Source organism: Pseudopipra pipra, chromosome 2, assembly GCF_036250125.1.
Source record: "Pseudopipra pipra isolate bDixPip1 chromosome 2, bDixPip1.hap1, whole genome shotgun sequence".
In the NCBI taxonomy this organism is placed as follows: Eukaryota; Metazoa; Chordata; class Aves; order Passeriformes; family Pipridae; genus Pseudopipra; species Pseudopipra pipra.
This window is the reverse complement of record NC_087550.1, coordinates 58,990,605-58,998,354: the sequence shown is the minus strand read 5'-3', so window position 1 is coordinate 58,998,354 and position 7,750 is coordinate 58,990,605.

Below are 7,750 nucleotides of genomic sequence, written 5' to 3'. Positions count from 1 at the left end.
AATGAGTTCAGAAACTTTAATTGCATTTTAAAGAAGAGGTAGATTTTCTGCTTTCGTTTTGAGTTTGTAATCTAATATTTAAGAAAATGAAGATCTACTCTTTAATTAAACAGCTGAAGAGATCATATTGAGATCCTATTTGACTACGATGCTACTGCTGTTCTTTAAAAACTGCAACTGAAAAATATAGAGGATTAACTTATGATTATTTTAAAGAAATGCATAGAATCATTCATGATGGTGAACTTAATAATTTTCTTGTGGGCAAATTGAACTATTCTGATATCATATTGTGTATTTGTGAGGAAACAAGGTAAGGTCTATTTCTGTGTAAATACATTTTACCATAACTTCAGACACCTGGTGAGATCATAATGATAAAGTTGCACAAATAATGTTACAAACCGGCAGAAACCAGCCTGGCAGGAAACTTCAAACGCAAGGGCAAACTTCCACAGGCTGTTCCACTAAACAGTAATTGGGAGTATGTCTCATGGGAAGAGGACTGAGTTTTAATACATAGGTGTGCAGATGGGTCTTTGCCAAGTTTATGGAGTGACTCTCACGTACCTTCAGGGAGAAGCTGAAATCCAGACTGTAAAGAAAAAAGAGGTTCAACAGGCAGGATCTGTGAAAAAACATTTTTTTTTTTCAGGTATTGCTGTTGACTCTTCAGAAAGATATGTGAAGAAGTGCATTTACAGAAATTAATGGCTAAATAAGTGAATATTATAACTCTGGTGGTTTTTTACAACTTGGATTTTCTCCCTGCTTCTCTTTCCTTCTGGCCATAAGTTCTTCTGGTGCTACATTCTTACCTGTTTTTGATATGTGTTTTGAGAAATTGCTCCAGACTTGTCTATAGCGCTCTATTAATAGCAATGCACTGTCTAGGCAGATGCACTAATTCCACTGATAGAGTGCTTTTTTTTTTTTTTTTAATTAGGTTAACTCCAGTCAGAGTGGATTTAGACCATTTCAATCTAAGTCACTATTATTTTGAAATTAGAGAGCCTATCCAAAAATTGAGGAAAACCTTATTTTTCTTTAAGGATGACACTGTCTCAGTCTAAATACACTTTGTGGTGTAAACAAGCCCTGGAGAGCATACTGTGTGTTCTGAATTGCATTTATAAGCTTTCGTGAGTATGAGTACTCCAACTCATGTTCAAGTGAAATTCAACCTACAGCAATTCAAGATATTATCACTTTCCCACCTTCTCCGCTATTTATCACAGTCAGTCTGTCAGAAGTTCCTGCCAGGGTAGCAGAAGCAGGCAGGAGCACCAGCTCATTCAAGTCCTACTGCTTCAGTTCAAAGGGTACTGTCTTAGCACAAGCCTGGTTTCACTCATGAGTTACACTGGACTAAGAACGGCAATGTGATTAAGGATGCAGTTCTGTTTCTTTGACTCTAATTTTGGGGTTGCTTAACTCTTGCAGGGCAGCAGATGGATGCAACACAGCACTGCTGGACTGAGATTAGCCAGGAGCAGCCCTTTGTCAGAAGATCCCTGAGAGGTGATGCGGCTCAATAGCTCACCCAGGGGTTTGGGCATTATAGACTCATGTTCTTTCTCCCATCCTTCTATAAGTGACCTTGTATGGTGTCTTTGATATTTTTCTATAAAGGAATCAGTTTTTTCTTGAGGTCAACAAGAGAGATTTTTCAGCCCCTGAACTAGGTTCATTTGAATACCAGATTCCTCTGAATGCCAGTGAGGCTGTTCAGAATTCTGCCAAAAAATAGCATTCAGAAGAACTGTCTGTTCTCCTTTAACCTTGTTCTTGAAGCAACAGCAACAAAAAATTGTTCTGATCCCCCTGAGTCTTAAAAAAACATTAAGGCAGGCACTGAGATCAGACACTTGAAATTAGGCTATATTAAAACAGACAAAATGAGATATTTGCCCTGGTAAATGTCTTAATAGAGGGGTCATTACCTGTGCTTTCTCAATGACTGGATTAAACTCACTGCAGCTGAGCATGGATCAGACTAATAAACTCTGAGGCAGACAGAAAGTCTGCAGTACTCAACAGCAGGGAAAGCAATCAGTGTGCGTGTTATAGTGAGAACATTACTGGAGGAAAGCTTGCCTTGCTCAAGGATCCCCAGGGCTGCTTGGGCCACTCTATTACCTTCAGACTCTCTTACTTCAGTTGTCTCAAAGGTGAGAGCAGATATGTTAATTTGTTCTGAGAAGTAGGTTGAGTTGCATAATAGCAACTGCAGGAGATGCAGAGCCTATTCCATCCTGAGGTTTGCAGAAATCTGGCTTGCCCCTATAGTCACAGTTCAGGTCAATCAGCTGCAGAGAACACCTCTGAGCATAACTCTTCTTTGTGCTGCCCAATAAGCACATTTTTGTGTGGCTTATCTATTTATTTCTAGGGGAGAAGAGCTGCTTTGGCATCGCTTGCAGTTACCATTACGCAAAATTATATATCTGGTCAGAATGGATCATTGTGTCCATTGTAAAGCCCAAAGCACACATGTCCATTTCTACAGGAACTGCAAAATAGAACATTTGGATAGCTTATAAAACCAAATGATGACTTTCTTTTCTAGGGTCAAGTGTTATCTGGGTGTGAGCTTTCTTCTCCCTGAGTGATAAATGCAGCTGAAGAGAAAGGACTACTCATGTAAATAGATGCTCATCTAGTCTATTTGATCACAGTCAAGCCCCTATATATCCTGTCTAATATAAGTGGACATGCCTATGCCACACAGTGTTGGGCAGTTTGAAGATACAATGGCCACACCTTGATCCTGCATGTAATAGTGCTGAGGTGATGGAATGGTCCAAAGAGGCTGAGTAGGTGTAGGATTGGTTTAACTTTGTATGCATGCCACAGGAAAGGGATGAGAATATTCTCCTTGCCTGGGATCAATGAGGCCTTTGAAATATATGCTACAGGCCTTTTTAAGGATATCTAATATTAATGTGAAAATATTCACAACGCTAAAGGTTAATAAAGCTCCAACTATATCCAGCTGATAGTCTATAGGTTTCCTCATCTCTTATTCCAGTTCAGATATTTTCCATATCCTCTTCATTGTGATATCTGGCTGAGGATGAAAACATGAAGGAGGACCTTAGCAACCGTGCCAAACCCAGAAGATTTTGCCTGTAGAAGAGAAAGTGGTCATTAGTACTTTTGGTGTGATTGAACACTTTACATTGCTTGACCCACATATAGGGAAGAGATTGTATCTCTGAGAAGGAAAGTATTAGTAGAACTGTCATGAAAACACATTTCTCCCATCACCTCCTTAGGTTGGTCAAGGCAACCCTGATCTGAGACTCAAAACAGGTAGGAAGAGTAAGAAGGAGAAGGCCACATCATTCAGATGTGGGATTGTTGTGGGGAAGAAGATTTTTTTTCTTGTCTCTTAACTCTGCATATGTGTGCACATTTAATCAAGGGGTCACTAAATACTTGCCACCTCCTGGCTGGGCTAGCCACATTCTTTTTCACAGAGCAGCCAGGGCTGCAGGTGCATGAGGCTGGTGCTGCTCTACAATTTGACAGAAGTAGCAGTTTTTCTGGAATGTGCAAAGCCATAAAAAGCAGCTGGGAGCCTTTTCCCTCTGGTCAAGTGGCTGCACTTATATTCACCAACCACAGGCACATGCAGGCATTAGAGAAATGGCTTTCATTTTTTAATAAAGGTTTTATTGTTGTTGGGACTTGTGACATTGTGATATGTGGAGCAGATGTTTCAAGGACCTTTCTGTATTAAGTCTTTACTATATAGGTGCCTGTAAGCGCTGGGATTCATATTAATGACTCAGACCACATCCAAGTCGTATTCCTCTATTCCTTGGGTCTGGGGACATATGTATGAAGGACAAGTTTTCGTGAAGGAGGTAGGTATTCTCATCATTGGATGTACTTTTATGGGAAGAGGCAGAATTAAATGCAAGACTAAGAATTTCAGCTGCAGTGTACCGAAGTGCTAAACAAACAGCTGCTCAGATGAGAAGACAACATTTAATAGGTTGGTGTCTTTCCTAATTGTGTGTCACCTTTTCCTTTTTAAAATTATTTATCTGCAATACAATACCAAAGCAAACAATTATGTTCAATGTCATGCTAGGTCTGCTTCCCAGATGCCTTTTGAAGGAGCAGTTATCTGTTGTCAGCAATAACATGTCCCCTGCCTTGTCATTGCCCCAGGTTATTGTTGAGCAATTATTCTTTCTTCTTTAAAAAAATTTGCATGAAGGTTTCTCCTGCATTTGTACATATGGCTAGCTGTCCATGAAAACCTATCATAATCACAATTCAACAGTGTACCTTTCCTAGACTGTCCTCTAACGCTCCTTCTCCTGGATGTTTTCTTCTGCCTTCTTTTGCCATGCTATATGAATATAAACGACTCTCTGGTTTTGTTCTTGTTTCTTTTAATGAAGTAGTTATTTATTCTTCTTAAGTGTCCTTGCAATGGGATTTCATTTTCTCTTACCATCCCAGCATATTTTGATACTACTATTTGTGTTTAATATATACAGACTTCTAGATTTTGGTTTTCATGCATTTTGTTGTTCTCTAACAAAATGTGCCAGTTTTCATGTATGCTCTAGCCTTTTTGCCATCCACTCTCCCTGTTATCCTTCCTTTCTTACAGACCAGCACTATATTTCCTTGATAACTTTTGGCTTTGAGCTCACAGGCAGATTGTGGTTAGACATAATTAATTTATCCAAGAGTCTCTAGTTTGCTTTGTTTCAGGGTAACAGGCTCTTCTGCTGAACCAGAGTTGGTGGCTAATAATTTCTCATACTTCTGTCTGGTGTGTACCTCACCAGCTGTTATCTTGGTCTTATGTCTTTCTTAGTGAAGATCTTTCTTTTTTGACATTACAATAATTTTTTTCCTTTCATTTTTGAGTCTCAGTCAGCTCGGTTTGTGTCAGTGGTGTTTTTCAAGGTGTAAAGGAAATTTCACCCTCTCTGCAAAATATACTCAGTCTCTAATTCTGCTCCAGGAAGATGCTCCTTTCCTACAGTCTCAGAAAATTGAGGCTCACCCTTACTAACATAACTTTTGAAACTAGGGGTTAATATTTCCCATACACTTTCTTATTTTGAACATGGCCCAGAGGGATATTTTTTAAAACACTAACCTGACATTCTACTGATAAAGGGATTAAATGAAAGTATTTGCATAACGTCTTCCAAATAGATGGGCTTTATGATAGATGACACCAAAATATGTTGCATAAGAATGTGAATCTCTTGAAGAGGGAAAAAGTGCAAGCAATATGTAAAGGGATTAGCAGAGCAGAACAGGTCTATGTCGAACATAGATATCATGAAATAGATAGATATAATGATGTCAGTTGTTACAGAGCACCTTACCAAAGAAAGTTGACCACCTCCTTGTTTCACTACAGGATGATCCTATAATCAAAGAAACCCAGACTCTTTAGTTTCAGAAAGAAACACCTTCAGAAAATAAAAAGGAATATTAGCTGTTTTGTTCTTGTGTCACAAGATGAATTTGAATTAATATTTTCTTCATCTTTTTGGCTTTACTTCAGAAATACATAGTTTGGTGGGAGGGGGGATTTAACAAGCTTTAGGCAAGCTTTGCTAAATCCACAGTATAGAGGGTACTGGACGACATGCACTGAAATGCTGATTCCATGAGGCTCGGAGTCTTATCGTGTCTGCAGGCAAAGAGTAGAAATGCTTTCACATTAGACTTGCAAAATGCAAGATGCAGTGCAGTACTTTCTGTCTGAGCCATTCTGTCAAGTTAGCACCATTAGGTGCTGTACCCCTCTTTGAATCTACTTATTTTTATTCTTTATACCTGTCTTGGGAATGTAGTGAACAATTCAGCGAGAATTTGAAATTGCCACATCAACTAGGATAAATATATTTATTGATGATTACTTGATAGATAGAAGCAAGATACATAACCTACATTCAATTAATCCTATTATTGGCCTACTAAACTGAGACAAGTTATGTACTTTTTTTTGCCTGTATTTTTGCATGTTTAATGTGGTCCCTGTTCTGTAATAGCTGAATGGCTCTTATTCTTATTAATGCATCTAATTGCAAAACATGGCTCTGAGGCAGGGAAATACTATCTTTTCCAAATGTTGATGGGAAACTGAGATGTAGAAGGTTATGTTCATACCACCAAGCATGTTCAAGTAATATTTAACTCCGGTGACTTTGGATTGAGCCATCAGCTTTAGAGGACAAATGAATCATCTACCTCTCTGTTAAATAACAATCACAATAATCTCTGCTGTAATAAAAGCAGTGATTAAATTAGACTGGATTTGAGAAGAGATCTGCTGAACAGGTGTCTGAGGGACCTAAGCTGTGTTTTTTTGCACAGACATTTCCCACTGAAATCAAAGAGAAGGTCTGTTGTAAAAGAAGGGACTTTGCCCTGGGTTGCCCACTATGACTGTTGCACAACAAGGAAGTACTGATGTGGGTGCAGCTCTACAAAGAGAAAATTCTTGTATTTTCCTGTTTTCCCAAGTGGAAATTGCTAAATAAGTGCAACTTTCCTGTATGATATAGAAATAGTTTCTCTCCTCTAAAATGTAGACAATGAGTTTAAGTTATTTTTTTCAGATGAAGAGCTTTACATAGAACAAGAGAAGGTATTTTCATTTAGCATTAATTATGGTTTGATTAGGAATAAAAATGTAGGTCCCCATTGTCTCTGTGAGGTCATGTGAAAACACACATCCTGGAGAAAATACCAGAGCAACCGATTAACTATTATTACTTAGCCAATATTTGCTTCCTATCTCGGAACTGCCTTTTAAGCACAAAAGAAAAACCATTGAGAAATTGTTGTGCTTTGTGGGTGATTTGCAGCACCAGCTTCTAGAAGGAACAGAGAACAGGTTTTTCTCCTGATCAGATATCAGGCTGGAAACTCACAGGCTGTCTTTGCTGACAGCACAAAGCTGCCTACAAAACTTCACTTGCTTGCTACACAGTGGAGCCTGTGAGTGTGACCATGTGTGCTGCAAGGTTTCCCTCCCTGTAGGCAACAGGATTCCTGGTGCCCTAGCAAGGCCAGCGGGTTTGTAAGTGCCATAGCCAGCTGCCTTCAGGCAGTTTATAGGCTGCCAAGGAGTTTTTGCATGGATGGGGCATGGAGCGTGCTACTCATCTGGAGTCTTCACATGTATAGATGCTAAATGCATTCACCCCTGGGAACGATGCTTGGTCCTCAGGAAAAGCGGCTTGTTTGTATGCTGCGCAGAGCATGTTCCTTTGCATCAAGCTGGGTGATTTCTCTTGTATCCACATGATGAAACACTTGTCATTATAGGTGTCTTCTTGGACCTTTGGTGCTAGGATGCAACCATTACTTTTCTGTGTGAGTTTGTGTAGTTTTGTTTGGTTTGGTTTTTTTCTTTTCATTTTGTTTGGAGCACCAGAAATAACCTGAAGCATGGCTTGAAGCCCATCAGAGTGGTATTTCCACAGAAGGGCTTATGTTAGGAGTTGGAGGACTGGTTAGGATGAGGCAAGGTTGATAAGGAACAAAACCTCATCCATGACACCTTCTGGAATTGATCTGTTTCCAGAACTTCTCTCAGTTTTGTATGCAGATTAGCTGGTTCGTTTCACAAAACAGTCTGGGAAGAAAGTGGCAATTATGCAATATCAGGATATCACAACCTGAGAGTAAACTGGGGGTTAACTTGGTGGGCAGCATAGGCTTACTGGTTGTCTGCAACATGTATGTGCCGGTTTGT